Source organism: Neolamprologus multifasciatus, chromosome 7 (assembly GCF_963576455.1).
Source record: "Neolamprologus multifasciatus chromosome 7, fNeoMul1.2, whole genome shotgun sequence".
In the NCBI taxonomy this organism is placed as follows: domain Eukaryota; kingdom Metazoa; phylum Chordata; class Actinopteri; order Cichliformes; family Cichlidae; genus Neolamprologus; species Neolamprologus multifasciatus.
The window spans coordinates 44,847,342-44,870,412 of NC_140445.1; the positions used below are offsets into that span (position 1 = coordinate 44,847,342).

At 39.1% G+C, this 23,071-nt stretch overlaps 1 protein-coding gene across 7 annotated transcripts in view; it reads left to right on the top strand.

Moving 5' to 3' along the window:
- Positions 1 to 23,071, top strand: part of LOC146515053 (alpha-1,3-mannosyl-glycoprotein 4-beta-N-acetylglucosaminyltransferase C-like) — a 115,742-nt gene that overhangs the window by 17,359 nt on the left and 75,312 nt on the right. For 5 of the 7 annotated variants that reach the window (XM_085165541.1, XM_085165539.1, XM_085165537.1 and 2 more), the window contains exon 2: positions 6,896 to 6,989. The gene's annotated coding sequence lies outside the window, so the exon portion shown is untranslated. The remainder of the gene's footprint in view (positions 1 to 6,895; positions 6,990 to 23,071) is intronic. The other 2 variants (XM_085165540.1, XM_085165536.1) reach the window with 1 other exon arrangement.

A 23,071-nucleotide genomic window follows, 5' to 3' on the forward strand; every position in this document is an offset into this window, starting at 1 on the left:
AGATGAATTGCAACCTAAGGATCTGCTGACATGCAGACTGTAGCTGGGCATCGAATCGTCAACCGACTGGTAGACAATCGGTCGCTCTACCTCCTGAGCCATAGCCGCCCAGTCAACACCGAAGTAGCCTGCAGGGTTAATTAGTGGTATCCAAAGTAATTAGGTGTGCAATCTCAAGGGTAAAAAAACACAAATAATGGTATACATGTTCCCCAGTAATAATATGTGCATCATTGCACACTTTCATTTAGCTTTTATGATTAAATATAAAGTTTGGTAAAATATTAATATTGCTCTTAGACTTTAAGATTTTTACATTTTACCATACAATAGTAGAGAGAAAACTCCAACAATGAGGTGACTCCATACGTCAAGCACTTGGCAACAGTGGGAAGGAAAACTCCCTTTTAACAGGAAGAAACCTCCAATAGAACCAGGTTCAGGGAGGGGCGGCCATCTACCGTGATGACCAGCTGGGCTGATGAGAGGGAGACGGGACAAAAGACAAGCTGTGGAAGTGAGCCAGAGATTAAATATTAACTAATTACTAAATGCAAAGTAGTAAGTTAAATAAAAAGCATTTGATTCAAGTCTCATATTGTGTTTCACTTCTATATTGGTGGCAGACTGTTAGCACTTTTGCCTCACAGCATGAAGGTTCTAGTTTCAGTGGGATCATTTCTCCCTAGGCCTGTTTGGTTTTCTCCAGGATAAAATAACAACTGAGAACAATGAATTGAGGTGAGGTTGGTAAGAGTAGAAATATGCTATATGAACTGCAGTGCATTTCCAAGGCTATGAATTTATAATTATAAAAATATGTACAGTTGATTATTACCCCAGTATGCAGTATTTTGCTTTTTTTGTAAAAGATGCATTTTTGTACTCTTACATAAAATTTTAAAATAGTCCTTCAAAGCTGTTCTCTATTGGGCCAAAGATGTTTTCTGTCAATTATCTTATAGGATGGCACCCCAATGACAAGCTTTTGTACCTCTAATAGGACAATAAAGGACGCAACTCTCGTGACGCAACTCTCGTGACGCAACTCTCGTGACGCAACTCTCGTGACGCAACTTGTCCTCTGGTTACAAAATATGAAATGTCCACTCAAGATTTGTTTTATGTCTTTGAATGTTCCTCAGTGCATTTTAAAATCTCAGTTGTCACGTTGCACCTCTGTCTTTGAGAAATATTGTTAGTTAGTAAGAAAGCAGAAGTCTGATGGGAGCAATTCGACTTTTGCCAGTTCATAATAAATATTCACTTTCTTTGTCACTGAAACACAGTTAAGTGTTTATGCTTGCTCAAAAGCAGCACTAGGCGAGCGTTGCTGGTTGAAAAGTTTCACATTTGTTACCGACAGGAGGTGCTCGGTGTGGTAACACTTGTTATGCGCAGCTAAAATGTCTTGGTGCTACATCACTGCAGCTGGTGTGAGAGTGGAAGTCAGCAAAAAACAAAGAAAATCTTGGTTGACTGAAATTGTAGCTTCTCTTCGATTTATTTATGTTGGATGGGTTTGTGGTTGTCATTAGATTAATTAAATCTCCTTCAATACTCTGAGTGCACACTCAAGGCTTATTCACCAAAATGAATTAGAAATAAAAGTAAAAAACTAGCATTTTAAGTGATATTACACCTTGTTATGATTACAGATTTGTACACCTGCCTATACACTGCTTAGTCAAATCCAGGTGTTTTTTTGTAATGTAATCTTTTACATTACATTATTATGCTGAAGAAAAACAAGCCTTTCTGAGTAATAAATCCCACACATAATATAATTCTTTATATATCTGATGAAAGAGGAGGCTTCTCTTGTAGCATGGTCTGCGTGTTGCTGCTGCTGGCAGGTACTGGGAAGCTGCTACAAACCTATAAATAAATCACACGTATTGAAATATGTCAATTCTGCTGGGTTTACACTCAAAGTCTTGAGTGGTAAATGTAAGATGTGTTGAAACATACGTACACAGACAAGTTAGCTTTCTGTTTTTAGAAGATATGGTGTGTGGCTTGCTGAGTTTGTGATATATAAAATGAACTCGACTTTTTCTTTTTAATGGGGTCCGTCAGTTTGGAGATAAGTAAACTTTCTGCAAATTTAGGTTAGACTTGCAATGTTCATTAGGTTATCATGGACTGAGGAAGAAGGACCCAAATACATACCAAAACAAGTAAAACTGTGAAAACTGACTGTAAAAAGTCCATGAGGTACAAAAATCCAAATAGTTCCCCCCAAAAATAACTGGTGCTCTAAAAAGAACTCAACGACAGGCTGGGCTAATAGGGAATGAGCTGGGAAACTAAACACAGCTAAATCACATAAAGTAATGAACAATAGTTGAACTACAAAAATTAATCCAATGACATGACAGAGAAGGTAGAACTGTGCAGCAAGTGACTGCCACAATAAAACAGGAAACAGGAAACCCAAACATGAAAACTGAGAACTTAATTAAGACACAGGGAACACAGGGGCAGCAGGATAAACTGAAATACCGAATTATAAAATATTAACAAAACCAACCATGACCAGATCCCACATAGGTAAACTATAACAAAGATGAAAATAAACAGAAATAAACCAACCTGGAACATTTTGGAATACAAAATATGAATCTCTAAATATCACAAATGCAAATACAAAAATTCAAATTCAGGCATGAAACTTGACGTAGGTTTGGTGTGTTCAAAGCTGTCACAATTTAGGGTGTTTAAAGTTTCTTTTTCCTGCATTCCAAAATTAATGTATTGGTCTTATTCGGCTATTGCAGTTTCCATTATGTCCTTTTTAAAGTAACACATTGTCAGACCAACAAGGATGTGCTTGCACAAGAGCAGGTCAACCGGCCAAGCTGTGAGACCCGAGACTAGAGCCGGTCTTACAGGTTTAAGATCATGTCAAGCAGTTCTTTAACATAAAAAAATCAATAAAATAAAAAACAACAGTTTTGCTTGCTTTTAATCTCTGGGTCCCTTCTTTTGTCCTGTCTCTCTCCCCCAACACCCAACCAATTTCTTTTTGTTAAAAGCTCTTCCCACTATCGCCAAGTACTTGCTTATCGGGGGTCATCTGATTGTTCGGGTTTTCTCCGTTTATTGGGTCTTTACCTTACAACATAAAAGACCTTGAGACAATATTTGTTTTTTATTTGGCACTAAAAAATTGAATCAAATTGGATTGAATTGAACTGAATTCTGCAAAAACAGAGTAGCTGAACATAAGCATATTTGAGTAGACAAAATCTGAAATTCAGTACATATTCCATTTTTTGATAGTTAACCTCCAATCAATTAACTGTCATTTCTGAATCATTAAATGAATCATTTAATATCAGTCATTTTATGTTGTAGCTGCAAAGTCATGACGCACAAAACAAATTGCAGTACACAAACAACAAGGCTCAAACAGAACAGATTTGTGAACAAAAGCATGTCACAACAAACCTCATAACTAGAAAAAAATAATAACAAAACAATTTCACAATGGAACAATAGAAAGTGTGTTTTGATGTGCCTTGGCCTTGAGTCGTCGCGCTCCTTTTCAGCTTTCTCTTCGACAAACGAAAGTGTGAAAAATATGGAAGGTGGGTGGACAGCCTACTTTTAAGCAAGCAAGCAAAGTCTACATGGCCATCTGCTCGCACCAGAATTTTCTTTTAATCAAGGCTGCAGCCCCACAAGAAGCAGACTCCCTCTCACTCCCACAATTTAGCATCTTGTATTAAGTGGGAACAGAACACTCAGCATAACATGATAGCTACATCAAATCCAAGTTGAAATCCAAGAGTGGCTTTGGTGCCATAAACAGATGCTCCGTTTGACAAATTAGTCAGAGATTTGCTGTTGGACGATCGATGCTGATGCTTTTCCTGAGCAGCTTCCTTTTTTATTTTTAGATTCTTTTTCTAACTTTGTCACACTTTATGTTAGAGGTTTACTGAAATTCATTAAAAATGTGAATCAGATTCTTTGGATACACATTAAAGTGGAATATAATGCATTTAAAACATAAGTATCTATGAATACACATTCAGAAGACCAAGTACTTTATTGCAGTGTTTCCCAACCACTGTGCCACGGCACATAGGTGTGCTTTGAGAAATGATCAGGTGTGCCATGCAAGATTATCTGGTTCCACCTGATTAGTACTCTAAACGATCGGCGTTAACGGGCAGAACAATTACATTCTCTTCCACTAGAGGGCAGTACAACTACCTGCTCTAATTAAATGGGTTGCCAACTGGCAGTAAAACTGGAGTCCTGGAGAAAATTCCGACCCAGATCAAGGCCCTAGTATGCGTAGTGGTCAGAAGAAAGCAAAAAAAAAAGGGATATTGGGGACAACCTGAGCCAATTCTGCTATACCTGGTGCGCGGGGGAAAATTATCAATATGCTTTTTGTGGCATTTTTGTTTGGTGGTTTGTGCCATGGCTCCGAAAAGTTGGGAAACACTGCTTTATTGTACATTTGGTGGTACAATAGCTTGCTACTGCGGCAGTACCCTCGTATTGACCTTCTTATTGTGGTAGGACCATTGTACCCTTAACAAAGAGTAAAAGTTTGTACTTTTGTGGTTTGTCCTTTACAGACACCAGTCTTCAACTTCTAGTGGCACTTTTCTATGTTTATGTAAAGCTGCAAAAACTGACATTTAAAAAAAAATGTATTCATTCATACACAGTGGTTTTCAAGTCTTACTAGCACCTATAGCACATTTGTATAGATCGCACCTGTAAGACAAAGTAAGTCTCATTTCATATGAGGTTCTAAAACATAATACTATATTACATTTAAGGTTATCAAATGCCCTATTTTATTAATATTTAACTAAGATCAAGATTAAAGAAAAAAAGTTTTATATTATGATGTACGCTCACTTCAGAGTTACACCTTGCTAGTACCATGTCAGACCCCCTTTTTGCCTAATTGTCCTGAAGGTAAAAGATAAGCTTAAAATCTTAAATTTTTAGCTCATTTTTGTAAACACAAAGACAGCATGGATACAGCTACATCTTTTCCTTCCCATTGCAGATAACCTGAGAAGGGTAAATCTGTGTTTGTTAGTTTGTTTTGTATAAAATATGATTATAAATTCAGTCAAACATTAACAGATAACACAATAAACAGGTTAGGATAACCCTTTAATGGCCAGCACCCCTGTGGGTATACAGTACTGTACTTGTATTGTTTAATTCAATCCAATTCAATTTTATTTTATTTATACAGCGCCAAATCACAACAACAGTCGCCTCAAAGCGCTTTATATTGTAAGGTAGACCCTACAATAATACATACAGAGAAAAACCCAACAATCGTATGACCCCCCTATGAGCAAGCACTTTGGCGACAGTGGGAAGGAAAAACTCCCTTTTAACAGGAAGAAACCTCCAGCAGAACCAGACTCAGGGAGGGGCGGGGCCATCTGTCGCGACCGCTTGGCTTCTTAGGTGAAACACTTACCAGACACTTTATATCTTTCTAGAACAGGAACAATGTGCTATAAACAATCCTCAAATATTGTGGTTCATATTGACATAATAGCATCACACAGCTGCAGATTTGTTGGCTACACATCCATGATAAGAACCATACATATTTCACATCCCATAGGCGCTCTATTGAACTGAGTTCTGGTTACTGCAAAGATAATCTGAGTAGAAAGAACAAAATGTCATGTTCAAGAGCAGCGGTCCCCAACCTTTTTTGCGACATGGACCGGTTTATGCCCGACAATATTTTTGGACCGGTCTGTAAGCTGTCGCGGATAAATACAACAAAATAAAACTAGTACCGGTACCGAAAAAAAGAAGATTTATTCATAACACACGTGAAAAGACTCAGGAAAACCGAGTTAACGATCAAAACGATAACAAAATAACGCTGAAAACCGATAAAAACCCTGAAAACCATACATTTCACACCTGAGCCTCAACTCTCGCGGCCCGGCACCACACGACTCACGGACCGGTACCGGTCCGAGGCCCGGGGGTTGGGGACCACTGTTCAAGAGGATAATTTGAGCGTTATGACAAGCTGTGTTATCCTGCTGGAAGCAGCCTTCAGAAGATGGTACACTGTAGTCAAAAAGAGATGGACACGGTCAGCAACAATACCCAGGCATTGTTGTGCCTGTCTGAATTTTAGCTGCAGTTCCCTGATGTTAGCTAACAGGGGTGGCACCTGGTGTGGTTTTCGGCTGCTGTAGCCTATCAGCTTCAAGGTTCAAGGTTTACATTCAGAGCTTTTCTGCATTCCTTGGTTGCAACAAGTGGTTATTTGAATTACTCTTGCCTTTGAAGCACTCTGGCCAAGCTTCTTTGACCTCTGACAATAACAAGGGATTTTCAGCTGGTGCCAGCCAGTGGATACTTTTTCTCACATTGTGTGGGAAATCCCAGCAGATAAGCAGTGTTTAAAATACTCAGACCAACCCGTCTGGTACCAACAGTCATGCTGCATTCAAAATCACTTAAATCTCCTTTCTTCCACATTCTAATTCTTGGTTTGAACTTCAGTAAGATGTCTTGATCATGTCAACATGCCTAAATGCATTGAATTGCTGCAATGTAAATGGCTGATTAGATATGAGCGGTTGAACAGGTGTACCTAAAATGTCTGCTGTTACAGAGATGCTCAATAATGAGAGTGTTCTGTCTGAACACATACGCAATGTTTTGGGAAAAAAAAACTGTTCATCAGAGAAAATGCTGTTTGTGAAAGTCTAATGCTCAAGTCTGACTGAACATGCAGTCCTTAGTCTCTAATGGACAGACACTTCATTAGAGTGTGCGTGGGTGAAAGAGCATTATAGTCTTTTAAATGATAAAAATAAAATGTGTCACCTTATATTTGTTTCTTTTCTGCTTTGTTTCTTTTTCCTTTCAGGCTGTCTTATTGTTGTGATTAAATCTGCCCCATGCCAGCACAGAGAGCGAACACAGGGGAAAGCAGCACACAACCTGACCACATCAGCAGGCAGGTACTGGTTTTGTATTCTAACTCTTGTAGTTTCTTTTTAAAAGTGCTTCAGGATTCAGTATGTGAATGATTTTTTTCCACAATGTTGTCAAGTTTGTTGTAATCACACATTTTAATTGTTGCTACAAATGTGACTCTCGTCATCAGAACAGCACAGGCACTGCTAATCATTCTGTGTTATCATTTCTTCGAATGTGATAATTCGCAGCTGTAATTGTATGCAAAATCTGTGAATACTGTTTGTTCTGGAATTGGGCTGTGAATCAGAAGTCTAAAGAAAGCAAGCAGAATATCACTTCAAACCCTTGAATGCTTATCAGTTCTGACCTACCTGAGGCAAAAGGAGATGTGTTGAGAACTCAGATCCTGTGAGAACATTTTTCTGTTAATATCATTTTATTTGTATTTTAAAGCATTGAAGAAGAGCATTTAGTTCTTTCAGGTTATGACAGTTTTTCTGGTTAATGTAACTAAAAGCAAAAGTAGGTGTAAAAAAACATTTTAGTTATATGAAAAAATATAAACAGAGGAAATGTCCTTGGTTTTGATCTTTTGCCAATTTGTCAGTTGCCTGTCGTGTCCTGTTGCCTTATTTAACTCCACTTAAAATTTTGCCAATGACAAAGACTTTCTTTATTATAATAACTAAAAAAGATGCATATGGTTGATGCTGCTCTTGCAAGCCACTTTGCAACCCACCTTCACCAGCACCTCTATTTCATGTTATTTCAGACTTGATTAGTGCCATTTCCAGTTGACTGTGAAGGCTGCTCTGTTCTTTGCGCCTGCTCTCCCTCCTTTTTAGACTTTCCAGGTAAAGCTTGCAGAATGAAAGGGAATTCCTAGAACAGAGCTATACCAAATATAACTGCAGATGAAATAATAGTCCCATTTTCTCTAAATGACTGCAAATTTAACAGTTAAACAGGCTCTACTGGTTTATACCTCAGAGTTACATAAATGCAGGTTAAAGGTTCATCTAAATTGATGCGTCTGAATCTAAATAGCATGTGTTCAACTTCCAAGCTCTATTTCTCAGCAACACCAACCAAAACTTTTGCTCTATATCAGCGGTCTCCAACCTTTTTTGCGCCACGGACCGGTTTATGCCCGACAATATTTTCACGGACCGGCTTTTAAGCTGTTGCGGATAAATACAACAAAATAAAACTAGTACCGGTACCAAAAAAAAGAAGATTTATTCATAACACACGTGAAAAGACTCAGGAAAACCGAGTTAACGATCAAAACGATAACAAAATAATGCTGAAAACCGATAAAAACCCTGAAAACCATACATTTCACACCTGAGCCTCAACTCTCGCGGCCCGGCACCACACGACTCACGGACCGTTACCGGTCCGAGGTCCGGGGGTTGGGGACCGCTGCTCTATAAGATAAACACCCACAGCTGTTTGTGTCCAGTAAAAGGGAGACTTTTGACATGCATAAAGATTATTGGTGTTGATCGGGTGTATGCAATTGCTTCAGGGTGCGACCTTAATCTTTGCCTTTCCTGGAAGGAAATTATGTATGAGATTTATGCTGCACTTATAATCTAACTTGTATATCTAAATAAAACTCTTTTTCTTTCATGCTGAGAGTTGGACGAAATGATTGACAATAAAGATGAAGCTGCAATCAGCTTAGCTTAGTATAAAAACTTGAGATTGAAGAACAGATAACCCGCTGTAAGCTTTGAAGCTTTATTTTCCCCCAAACTATTTTTTTTGGTTGGGTTTCAGTTAAGTTGCTTTTGACTCCTCCCTCATCACAAAGGGTTGCTACAACAGGTGGCTCTGCATGTTTGATTTAGCACTTTTACACCAGATACCCTTCCTGATGCAACCCCAATGAGTATTTGTGTCTCCAGCTAGAATCAAACAGCAACCTTTTGTTTGCCAAGGAAGGTTTCAGACATGTCAGGTATCAGTAAATGTTATTAATTCTCTGTTGCTGACTCTTTCAGATTGAGAGAAGGTTATGATATTGTCGACACCAACACTATGGTCCAGAGTTCTTCTGAAGTAGACATTAAATTGTAAATGTATTTATTTGCTGAATTACATAGTACTTTGGCAAATAACTTATAGCATTAAATGTATTACTCTGGGTCAATTCACGTGTACGATGATGTTTGATATTCTCCACAGGTTGCTTTGCTTTGCTGTAGCTTCTAATATACTAAACCATGTGGATGATTGATTAATGGTCACATTCAGTCCTTGTTTTAGTTTTCTTTCAGCTTAAGTGTTGATTGGTGCTAAGCAATTCCTGATAAAAAATCAATAAAATGGGACACAGGGATGAATTAAAAAATACTTTTATTAACCTGCAGCATGCAAGTCTGCAAGGACAGGCACCCTGAAAACATTTAATTGGAGAACCATAGACCATAAAGTCTGTAAGTAATAGTTCATCAAACTATCCACATATTGAAGTGGAACAGACCAATTATTCATTATTTAAGGATAGAGCTGGTATAGCTTTCCTGACTATTCTCAGATTAAGACAGTAACCAACCAAGAACTGACTGCTAACAGCTTCTGTCTGTAACCAAAGCCTGATACATCATATTTATGTGGAACTGCATGAAACTTCACTGTTGTTCCGAAACTATTAAAAACTCATCCACATGTTATTAAGAGATATCTTCCTTCATTACCATAAATACATATCCTCCTGCCAAAAATGCTTCCCTTGGAAGAATACACTTAAATTAAAATTTCACAGGTCTACACTACCCAGTATGTTACAGTCTTCTGTTTTTTTAAATACAGAAACTATATATTTTGTGAGTCTTGCACCAATTTCCTTATTTTTATATAAAAATGAGAAATATGTGCAGTTATTTACTGAAGCACGTGGAAGCATTTTGTACAGTTCTAACAAGCTTGAAAGTCGATGTGTTCTGAACACCTTTCTTCTTCAACACAGTCTGAACTCTCTCAGGCAAGCTTTTCTGTGCTATCATTAAGTAGTCCTGACGAATAGTTCTCCGGGCTTCTTGGAGGACATTCCAAAGCTCTTTAAAAGCTGTGTTTTGTTCTGTTCTCTGCTGAGAAGATCCCACACTGTTTCAGTAATGTTGAGATCCAGCTCTGGGAAGCTGATCCGTAACTGATAATGTAGTAGTGTGTGCTTTCCTATCCAAGTATGCACACGATAACTTGAGAACAAAGCGACGTAGGATTTTTAAATTCATACCACAAGTGCATCTGCTGGGAGGCTGAGGGGTAGAACTGGACGCTTCTGTATTTTTGCTGTTTCTGAAGGACATGACTTTTGGATAATTGTCATTTGCTGTAATTTTTCTTAGGCTTCCCACTGCTTCTTTGTACCCAGATTGTCCAGTTTCCCTATTATTTACACACAGTGCACACAATGATAGACATATCTAGTTTTGTTGATGCAAAAATATTATTTTATGTCACACTGTGTTATCCTTGACAATTTTCAAAGATTGAGCTAAAGAAATACGAACATGTTTTTGGCTGCTAGTAACAAGTCCCTTGTTAGTTCCTTGCCGGTGCATCCCCTGGTGCCTTTGTCCTTTGTCCATCCATCCATTCCCTTCCGCTTATCCTTTTCAGGGTTGCTGGGGTGGGGGGGTGGGGGGGGGGGGTGGGGGGGGTGCTGGAGCCTATCCCAGTTGTCTTAGGGCGAGAGGCAGGGTACACCCTAGTGATGGGATTTCTGGCTCTTTTTAGAGATCCGGCTCTTTCGGTTCGGCTCACTAAAAAGAGCCGGCTCTTTCGGCTCCGAACCGGCTCTTCAGGTTGTTTTGTTGCTTTAATTAATTAATTATTAACAACAATATAAAATTATGCACAAAATGAATTACTAATGTAAAAAAAAAGTAGTTTTATTTATATATGTTTATATATAAATATATGCGGTGGCCCCTAGAGACAAAACACGTACAAACTCCAAAACACATTTCTAGCGTTAACTGAGCTTCCAAAACAGAGCTACTTAGATCACTTAAATTACACAATTGAAAGCATATGTGTATTGTTTGTGTATTTATACACAAACAATCATATATATTCAAATAATTAAAAAAAATTTCATTTACCTGTTACTACCACACACCAAATCCGGTCGTTGGTACTTCCTGGCTTGTGTAGCCACTAGGTAACAAAAGCTCAACACTGCGTCCGAGCATCCTGGAGCACTTCTGTTGTCTTTTGTACGTGTTTCTGAGTTTTTACGTGTTTTGAAGTTTGTATGTACTTTGTCTGTAGGGGCCACCGTAAATATACTTTTATTTATTCACTCCACATAAAATGTAATAAATAAATCATATAATACAAAAACCAACTAGTCACAGTTCAACTTTTAACTATTTACATTTTCAGCTTTTTCCTTTTAAACAAATTTAAAGTGAAACAACACAAAACGCTGCAAACCAGAATACAATCAAATATAAACTATAATATGAAAACAAAACGAAGATGCACATTCTCTGTCATATGGGCCTGCATGAATAAACTTTCTGAATCCTTTATCATCCACAACTGAAAATAGTTGTGGATGATCACTACACCTTTCTAATGTGATGTTGTTGTCCCTGGCTCTCTTTCTCTCTCTCTCCCTCCTGCTCTGTTCCTGTGCTACTGCGAGTGTAACTACCGCCCCTCCCCCCTCATCCCAGCGCAAAGCACAAGGCTCGTGTGCGGAGTGAAGCGGAAAAAAAGTGCAAGAGAGAGGGTACCCAACCCATGCCTAGCGATAAGGAGCCGGCTTGCGTCGTTCACGTCAAAGATCCGGCTCTAAGAGCCGTTTCGTTCGCGACCGACACATCACTAGTCCACCCTGGACAGGTCGCTAGGTGTCACAGAACTAACACATAGACAGAGACAACCATTCACTGTATTCTCATTCACTCCAGCAAACACACCTATGGGAAATTTACTGTTAACCTAATTTAGTGTTTCCAATTAACCTATCCCCACTAACTGCATGTCTTTGGACTGTGGGAGGAAGCCGGAGTACCCAGGGAGAACAAGCAGACTCCGCACAGAAAGACCCCGGCCTGATGGTGGAATTGAACTCAGGACCTTCTTGTGAGGCCACCATGCCAGTGTGCCTTTGTTTTTCTGTAATAATTCATAGGTTAGTGTTAAATATCTTAACAGACAAGAAAAAAAAAAATCATCTTCTGAACTTTTGGAAGCAAAATATGAAGAAATGAGAGTTGTCTCATGATTTTTGCACAGTACTATGAGTATTATCCTGTATGTCCCTGCACATCATTAGGTGTGGAGTCCAAAATCCATTTAGAGTTGAAGTTAGGTTGGGAAATGAAAAAAATAACTCAGTGCAAAAGTGCCAAAAACTGCAGTTACTCTGATGGTCATGTGATGGTCATGTGAGGCTGGCTCCAAAAGTGAATCTATCCCTCCAACTTCCCATCTCTGATATTTAGCCATGAGCAAACTCTAACCCTTTTGCGACTTCAAGAAGGAATAAGGGAGTGCCGCACCACTTAACAATATATTAAACTGCCAGCCTAAGAAAATAGATTTCAGTCCAAAACCTTAAACGATCATAATTAAAATGATATAAAACAGATTCATCTTTTGCTAAAATTAATTCTTCATTTTTGCAAGTTCTTTCATATTTCAGTAAGAAACGCTGGTGCGTATTTCTCCTCATTGCAGGTTTGTTTAGAAGGCTTTGATTACAAATCTGCCCCGAGTCTGACTGAACTTTTATCCTGAAGTAAGATAAGGGTCAAAGGGAAACCAGGCATCATCAATAATACGTTTGTTGTCTCTGTCAGATTAGCTCTTTTATTTTGGTTGTGTTTCAAAGGCGTTTGGTCTGCCTCCCTCTAACTTTTGACAACTTAGAAGAGGAAGGCTTATTGTAGTCCCACAAGGCTTAATTATCCCTCCATCTGATAACAACCTGGTAAGAGAGGAGGTCGGCCAGAATGAGAACAGGAACCAAGGGAGGGGTGGGGGGTAGGATTAATGTAGATTGTCTGATATTACCTGGCCTCTGATCAAAAGACTGTGTTGGCAGGCGGAGCACATAATCCTCTTGATTTCGCCTGTCAGTGCCAAAAACTTCTGGTACTGTGTAGCTCAGTGGGTAGGGCAAGACATTACTGACCAGCCAATGGGAACTCTGCCATATCGTTTCCATAAATACATATCTCAAAGCATGAATCATATTAAACATTTCATCAAAATGCACAGGTAAGTACTGACCTCACAGCCCTAGAGCAGAGTGATTTTTTTTCCTGTCATTTTTGTTTTTATAAATATTGACAAATTTTCGTATGATAGTACTAAGAGTTTTGTGGCATTTTAATATATCCATCCATTCTCACATTTTACTTGCTCTCTGTTGTATTATCTGTGGATCTTTGTGTCCAGAGAGAAAGCAATTTTGAGCAAATTTTCATTTTTAGTCATCATTTTTTTTCTCTTCTGAAGTGCATCTCTCTTGCAATAAGATGCAATAAGATGAAATATTATTAGAATGGGGTTTTTTTTTTCAACTCAAGGACATTTTCTAAAAAAAAGGAAAAAAGGAAAAATAGACAAAAAAGTGATGTTTAAAAAAAGAGAGCAGCTCAAAAGACACTGACAAAAGAAATGATGATTAAGATAATTATGATGTGTTTCATTATATATAATTACTACTAGTAGCAGCTTTAGTCTAAACATACAAAAACCACCATATGCATATCTATGTATCTGTCTATGTATCATATATGCTTAATGCTAAGCTTACTGTGCAGTCAGACACATGAATCCTCTATAGAAAACAAAGAGCAACTTGCAAACCATCTATCAAGTGCAGATCCTGATGCCACATTCTGATGGAGAATGTTTCTTTCAAAACCCATTTTTTTGTATAGATCTGTGCTTTTGGCTTCCTTTAAAAGACGTTTTGTGCATAAGAGAATCTATCCTTTGAAAGAGCTGTCCAAATGCTAAACTGCTTAATGGATAGAAAAAGCAGCAATTTGACTTTATACTCAGTAGTGCTGATCTAGTACCTAAAAGAAATCTACCCATATTTTGCAACATTACCAACCATGGTTAGTTACTATATCATGATAATTGATTTTTCTGACATTTGTCCCTATTCACTTTAAGAAACTTTCCCACAGTGGATTCACCTCCATGCTGAAGGTTACATTTTAGAGATGATCTCAATCGATGATATATGATTATATCAGATAGGAGGAGAGGAGAGCCGAGCGTCCATGTCTAATGATTCAAATAGCCGCTTTCACCTCTGTTGGGAAAAGTAATTATGAGAAAGTCACGTGAGGCTGAAAAAGGGAACGTGGATGAGGACAAGATCAGTGAAATGCACCATTCATCTTTTGCAAAAGAATATTTTGCTGAAAAATTGCGACATTTGTTGACAAGAAATTGTTTTGCATGCAAAACAACAATTTAAAAGTCTAAAAAACGGACGTTGATTATAAGAGGAACATAAAAGAAGAGATGAGAAGAGTTTGATTAAATTGTGTGCAAAGATAAAAATTTAAAAAGTGGAAACTCATTGGAGTATGTAGGGGACACTGGGGTAGCATGTCCTATACAGTAGATCTGGAAATAACAAAGCGTTGTATGATGCAACACAAAGAAGGAACATTGTCAAAGTCTCCATTATTAAATGACTGTGAGCCCCTCTGTACAAACCTCAAAATTTTTAAGTTATATGACCTGTTAAACTGTTCACAGATACATGCATAAAAAAGTTGGTTCAAGGAAATAAACTTGCAACCTTTGCTCATTTGTTAGAAGTGCTGCCATTGCTGTGCCTCACGTTTTATTCACCAAATAGAATCGTGTCAGAAGTGTCAGAAGTCCACTTGTTATTCTAAGCAATGACAGACCTTCTCTGCATCAAATCATAGCAAGACTCAAGGTTTCTGTGGAGGTGAGGCAATTCACTTTAAAACACTGTGAGGAAACTGGAACATTTGTTTCCCAAACACGATCAGGCAGGCTGAAAGTGACCACACCGTCAGAGGATCCAGACATTTAGCTGTATTGGCAGAGAGACGGAGAAGCAATTTGATCACAGATGATGTGAAAAATGCTTAATTTACCCTTATTAAGGGACTTCTTACAGATAATGTAAATAAAGAAGAAAAGTCAGAAGAAGGCTGTCCAGCAGAGGAGTCATGAGTATCTACACCGATTCTTGTGGAAGGAAATAAGGTCAGATTGGGGAGGTAGTCTGAGACTAACATTTCACTGTGATTGACTGAAAAAATTGTCCTTTTTCCTGATGACTGAGGTTTTAGATTTTAGGTTAGTTTTTGATTACTGGCAGTAACAGAGAGGTGTGTGTAAGTGTTATCTACATTGAAACGAGTGGGGAGAATATTCAAATTTATGGCTGTCATAATTTAGACCCCTGCAGTGAATTGACATCTTCCTGACCAAGGAGCATTACGGTCCTCGGAGTCATACTATTCTGACTGGTTTATATATTTATTTATGAGTATTCATGCCTTAGACCAATGTGCGCTGACTGTCATGGACTAAAAAAGCAGTCACAAAAAAATCCGTCAGTCAGATTTTTCCTACAGAAATCAATATAAATGAATGATAAGCAATGATAATGCTGTTCATAATGAGCAAATTAGTTACTTAACAGTTCAGTAATCACTGAGTGGGCCATAAATTTGAAGCCAGAAGGACAATCAGATGGAAGCTTATCAATCCTCCATTTATATCAGCACCCTGCTGAACTGTGAAGAGCACACGAGTCAAACACATGGTCTGTGACATGTGTTCGACGGTGTTTCAGATCAGGGATTATTGCGTTAATTAGCATGGATATGCTCTTCAAAAACTGGAACCCGTCAGTGATTGGATCAGTTAAGCATTTGACATTCAGAGCTTGCTTTTACCCCTCTTTTTGCAAATCCCAGGGAGGATTTCATAACAGACGCCTGCCTGCTACTGAGCTGTCAGATTCTATTTTCTTATTTTCCATTTTTACTGTCTGCAGTAGTGCTGTGTTGTGTATCCGTGTTAACTCGTTGTAGAGTAGTGCCATCATGTTTTCCAGCTGAATATCGAGTAGTATTTCTAGACTGTATATAAAAGATGAATATAGCCTCTGGGTCTGAAAAGTGAAGCCAAAGGGGAGCTTCTTTAAACCTGCATTCTTCCTAATAACCAGCAGGGGGCGACTTGTTTGGTTTCAGAAAGTTTGTGTACGGAAGTCAAGTGTCCTTTTGTCTTAGTTTCTGTTGGATTATTCTTGCCTTTTTCATTACTTTGCACCTATGACTTAGTGAAACCCCGTCAGCCTGAGTGATCTTTGTCCTCACCATCCTCTGTATTTTCAAACTGGATTGTAATGAGTGAAGTGTGGATCTGATTGTGATGTGCTGTTTATCTTGCAACCTCTTAATCACAAGTCATTAGTCAATGGCCAATACCTTCTTTCTGAGTCTTTGAATTAACATAATTTAATAATGGTAATTCTCTTAGAATTACCCAAAAATGAGTTACAGAGCCCATAATGTCATCAGAACATTTTTCAGGTTAGAGTCAATTCCTGTTTTCCCACAGAAAGGATCAGATGTCTTTTTGCAGCCACAGGTATCACCTGCTGGTGGTTCATCTTATATATTATCTGGAGATGTAAGTGAACTTCAATGTCTCTTTTTGTGCTCCATGTCCAAGTCTAAATCCTTTATTCACTGCACATCACTTTGTGATCAACAATTGCTTTCTATTCTGGATATTCCAGGCTCTGGCACTGTAGGTAACCCTTGTTTATTTTGAACTCTATCATGTTGTTCAGCGATAGTTTTTCTGTGTTTTCTACATTTTTGACAGGGTTATATTGTCTAAAACAGAACACAACAAATGTTCACTCTACTAAAATTACAGTTGAGTGATTTTTGCAAATATGAGCATGCTGCCAGTACCCTGACTACTAGAGATGGACCGATCTGATATTACATATCGGTATCGGTCTGATACTGACCCAAATTACTGGATCGGATATCAGCGAGAAATAAAAAATGTAATCCGATCCATTAAATATCAAAAAAGCACCTCACAAAACTTGCTACAACTCGGCTCATAACGTAGCCCTTCGGAGCAGTGTGCATCACGTGATAGAGCGGCTGCCTGTATTTGTAGCGTCCTACCAAACCAGCATTTCATCTCCGAGGACGTTTTCCCAGAGAGAAGTAAAGCAAGTGTGTAAGTTCATCTCTGAATGTCTGTAAAGCATTCCCGCGTTAAGCTTAACAACCGATATATGGAGGACTGCCTCTCTCTCTCTCTCTCTCTCTCTCCTGCTGCTACTTCAATCGTGAAACTGCTTAATGATCAGCTGATCGGCTTTTCTGTCGCGAGTTCGTCTCTCTTCTTGGTTTTTGGCCCACTTCTCACCAGAAAGAGGAAACCAGCGGCTGAACAACAGCAGCACGTTTAACCTTGATAATCTTTTGTTAGAATTTATTTAATATAACTTTCTACAGCAGGATCTTTTTCTACATAGCTGACGGCTGTAACTGTGCAGGGGCGGATCTAGCAAAGTTTAGCCAGGGGGGCCGATAGGGCATGAACAGGGAAAAGGGGGCACAAAGACATACTTTTCTTTCTTATTCTCATTTAAAATGTCTAGCTTTTAATAAATAATTATCTGAATCGTACACCCAAAGTTTTAATCTGATGTAAAATCGGTATCGGACATAAAAAAAGTGGTATCGTGCCATCTCTACTGACTACATAGAAAACTAAAATTTTGACAATTTAACAAACAGTTGCCACAAAAGAAAACATCATTGAGTAAAAATACAGAAAAAAATCTGGTGCTGTTAGGGCTCACTCACTCAGACCAAAAAATGGGTTAGTGACCCCCTGGCAATCACAGTTGGCTAGGGAAAAAAACATTCCCCAATCAGTTGGTAAATGGTTGCTGGAAGTCCCTGGCCACTGATACAGTATGTAAAACTGCACCAAAAACCTCCTTGTAATTGGTTTAGGTGTTGGCAGGTTGCCATGGTTGGTTGTTGCATAGACGATGCAAGCTTGTCTGCAAACACTTGCCAACTACTTACCAAGTCGTAAGGAGATGTTTATAGATATGTTGTCATCTTCCAGGCAAACTGTGGGGAACCACAGCAACCTGACAGTGACCTCCATAGGCCTGTTTGCAACCAACTTCAACTAGTAATAACCAACAGCCAGTCACCAACCAGCTGAGGAATACACATTTTTTCATAGAAACCATGACTGCCAGGGGGGTAGCCGACCCTACTGGCTCAAAAATTATTAGCTCCTCCTCTTCAGCAAAATATGTAGTCAATATGATAACCTTTGAACATTAGAAACTTTCAGCATTCATTCATTTTGATTGCAACAAGCACCAGCATCTGGACAGTTGGTAGTGCACTGCAAGTAGTGCAAGCTTAGGTAAGGCCACAGCTGTTCTAACTAAAACAAATAATTCCTTATTCGAGGAAGACATTTTGAGATGTCACGGTAGGAAGACCACATGTGTAAATTAACAATAGCAGATTCTTAATGGTTTAGGGTTATTTAAAAAACAATTTAAAGGACATTTTTTTAATCCTTAAGATTTATTTAACACTTTAAATAATAAAAATACTTTTTAAGAAAAGAGAAATTCTTGGTAAAATGACTACATAAGTGATGTAAAGGAAGATTTACTTCTCATTCCAGTGCCCTTCCAACTCGTGTTTTTCGCCATCTATGCTGAGTCATTTCAGAAGAGAAAAACAGTAAAAGGCTCTTGAATTCTCACAGTGAAAAGCTGCTGCCCATCTTCTGTTTTCCCCCCAACTGCCATATGTAGACAAATAAAAGTAAGCTGACTTCTTTCATTATATTATTCTGTTACCCTTGACATCATTGAGTACTTCTTCTGCAAAACAGCCTTTAAGGACAAGTAGAAGCATAAAGCAGAAATGCACTCAGGATCTAGCTTTAAGTGTGTCAAACTGCAATTTGAAATGAACTTTACACAACTAACCAGATATATTCTATGCTTACAATAAAATAGTGATTTTTCTTTTTTTACTTTGGCCCTCCAGTATGTGAAAGAAATTTGAGAAATGATTCTAGTTTGCATGTAAGTGACTGAGGGGGCCTTTGGGGTATTTTTAATCTGAAAAATATGTCCTACGCTAAATTGGTCAGTCTGTTTCTCTTATTCATATTTCTGCCACAGTTGGCCCACTGGTGTGGCAATGATGATGGAAATTTTTATATATACTTTTTAACAATTTAAGCTTTCATTGTGTTGTAATTTTTCACTTCTAATGCAGTAAACTTCCTGACAGAACTAGAGTAGATTGATTTATGGCTACAGAAGTCATTGATAGATGCTTATTGCCCAAAGATAGATATATCGATACATCAGGACTCTTTTAAGAGCTGGCCGCCCAGCCAATCTGAGCAATCAGGGTAGAAGGTATTTAGTCAGCGAGGTGACCGAGGACCTAAAAGCACTCCTGCATTAGTCTGTGGAGAGAGGCAATCCATCCAAAAGGAAAACATTTTATGTAGCACTCCACCAATATTTGTGTCTTTGTGGTAGAGTGGCTAGATGGAAGCCACTCCTCAGTAAAAGGCAGATGACAGCCAGCCTGGAGATTGCCAAAAGGCATCTGAAAGACTCTCAGACAATGAGACACAACATTTTCTGGTCTGAAGAAACAAAGATTGAACTCTTTTTCCTAAATGCCAAGTATCTTGTCTGGAAGAAACCAGGCACAACTCATCACCTGTCCAATACCATTTCTACATTAAAGCATTGTGTGGAGTTGTTTGTAAGTAGCAGGAACTGGGACAGTGACTAGTCAAGGTTAAGGGAAAGATGAATGTATCAATGTACAAAGATATCCTTGATGATGTCCTGCTCCAGAGCGCTCTAGACTTTCAACTAGGGCGAAAGTTCAGCTTCCAAATGGACAATGACCCTAAGCACACTACCAAGATAACAAAATCAGTGGCTTCAGGACTATTGGGTAAATGTCCACGAGTTAACCAGACAGAGCCCAGACTTGTAAGTAAGTAAGTAAAATTTATTTATATAGCGCTTTTCACAGATAAAAATCACAAAGTGCTTTACAACACAGGAAATGGAAATATAAAAACAATATAACAGTAAATAAAACAATGTAAAACAATAAAACTATAAAAACAGCATAAGAAGAAATTAATCAAATGCTTTCTAAATAAAAATGTCTTCAGCTGTTTCTTAAAAGAATCAATGGAGTCCGTGCAGCGAAGAGACAGTGGGAGAGAATTCCACAACCGTGGTGCCACAGTCTGAAAGGCCCGATCACCACGAGTTTTAAAACGAGTGCGCGGTACCACCAGCAGTCTCTGATCTAATGACCTTAAAGCCCGAGAAGATGAATGTGGTTTCAGCAGGTCAGATAAATATCTGCTACATTGTAGCCACAGCTGCCCTGGGGCGCACTGACAGAGGCGAGGCTGCCGGACACTGGCGCCACCGGGCCCTCTGACCACCACCAGTAGGCAAACATGGGGTTAGTATCTTGCCCAAGGATATTTGGCATGCAGCCAGGAGGCAGCCTGGGATTGAACCACCGACCTTCTGATTAGTGGCTGACCTGCTCTGCCACCTGAGCTACAGCCACCCCATAAAAAAACACCCCCACAAAAAAAAAAAAAAAGGTCAAGAAAAAAAAACGAAAGATTGCATTTACTAATGAACCACTTTTTCTCCTTAATTCACAAGGTTTTCAACAGGAAGTTCGGGCAAATAAAAATTTAAAACTGAAATGTAGGGCCCTAAACGTTAGAACTAAAATTTTAAAATGAAACCTAATCCTGACTGAGTTTGAGCGGTTCTTCAAAGAAAAATGGAAGAAACTTCCCAAAAATAGGGTTTCCAAGTTTGTAGCATCATAGTCAAAGACTTCAGCATGTATTTGCTTCCAAAGGTGCTTCAACTAAGTATTGAATCTAGGCTGTGAATACTTATGTACATGTTATATATGTTTTTTCCAATAATATTTTTGTTTCACTTTGTCATTATGGGGTATTATGTGTAGAATTTGGAGGAGAAAAATTAATTTAATTAATTCTGGTATAAAGCTTTAACATGAAAAAATGTGGAAGAAGTAAAATGCTGGTAATATTTTCCAGATATACTCCAGCTTTAAAATTTCAGCCTCTTAAGGTTCTTCTTCTTCTCTGTGCCCTTTGACTACTATTTCTATTCTGTGATCAGTCCCCAGTTCATCTATTTTTGGGTGTTAAAATACTACCATATTAGTTATAAATTATATTTTAGTTACCAAAATAGTTTGGTTCCTTGACGGTCAATAAATGTAATTTGCGTAATGTTGGGTGAGCCTCACACACTTTCACAGTAGTTTGTGGTGACTTTTGTATCATTTTATACTATTTTCATTCCATTCACCATTCAGATTTGTCACACTGGATTGCAAAAAACAGGACGGTGATGACCAAAATTCCAAACTAGAGGCTTGTGGTGGGGCGTGGTCTGCGGTGCCGTGAAGGGAGGGCGGACGCACCTGCATGGCATCCGTAATCACGCCCGCCGGGTTAAAACACGGGGACCTAGGTGTGTGGGGGTTGTGTTGTGGTGAGATGTGAATAAAGATGGCTCTAAATGATACTCCGTGGTCCCGCCGAAACCCAGGAGGCGGCACGGCGGGTCCTTATCGGAGCCAGGGAAGGGAGGAGCTGGCCCAGAGGGTGGCCGAAATGGCGGCCGCCCAGCGGGAGCAGGTGGCGGAGGTGCGTCGCCAGCAGGCAGAGCTGCGGGACCAGTCCGAGCGCCACCTACAAACGGATTGGGGAGCTGGCGGCAGGGAGGGCGGACACACCTGCACGGCATCCGTAATCACGCCCGCCGGGTTAAAACACGGGGACTCAGGTGTGTGGGGGTTGTGTTGTGGTGAGATGTGAATAAAGATGGCTCTAAATGATACTCCGTGGTCCCGCCGTGACTTATTCTCGCCACAAGGCTTAAAAACAGTAGTCATCAAGTCACGACATAGGAACATTGACAGTAATTCAAGGAATGGGGAATTGAAAATGTTTAATTTTACAAGTAGGCAAGATGCACCTGAATGCATCATTTTTTTCTGTCTGTTGAGACTTTGTTAGTTGGCTTTCAGGTTTCATTAAGAACACAGATTTCACAAGGCCTTCTGCTGATTCAGTCATTGAACTGTAGACGGCTTTAGTCACGCTTAACTTCGCAGCCGGTCGTGTTTGATAGGAAAGACACGCGAAAGGAAAAGGCTGACCTCTACTATTAGTCTGTGAGTAGGTGGGACAAACTGCATTATTCCACACCAGACCCTATTTCTACATACATTGTTTTCTACATATTACCCTTTCCTTTCAGTGTTGGAATTCCCCTACTACACAAGACAAGCAAAGAAAAATAAAATCCATAAAAAGGTAAAGGATAAAAGCAGACAGCATACAGATTCCAATGCAGTTCAACAGTAGAAGATTCTTTTCTTTCAGCTTGCAGGCATGCATAATATAAAGCAGAATGTGCTTAAACTGGGGCAGTATGGTTTGGCAATTGTTCTGAGATTATTGCATGCAAGATGATGCAAAGTTTGCCTTGCTGCGATGTTTAAAGATCCCAGTTGGCAGCTATATACAATACGCGGCTCCTCCAGTCCTAACAAGCTCAGCCTGTCTCTTCTGTTGGTGGCAGGTTTGCCAGACAGCCTCACCTTGTGAAGGACCCAGTTTCAAAGTTTCCTGACAGATCCTTTTGATTATCGTGAATGTTGGCAGCATGAAACAAAAGGCATTACAGAGTTATTTTCTACGGGAACAAAGGCGCTGGCTCACCACATTCTTAGAGCAGCTAGACTATAAAAAAAGTAAACTCCCAACATACTTTAAAGGGGTTACAGTGGGAATTGCTCTTTAAAATTACTTTTCTTGTGTCAGATCTGATGGTTTGAATCCAGCTGTCCTCAAGCCAAGGTCTCTACAAATCAGAAAGAAGATGTCTGCGTGTTAGGATCTAAGCAATGTTAGGAGCTGGTGGTTTCTTGTAGTTTGCAACAATATTTAGATG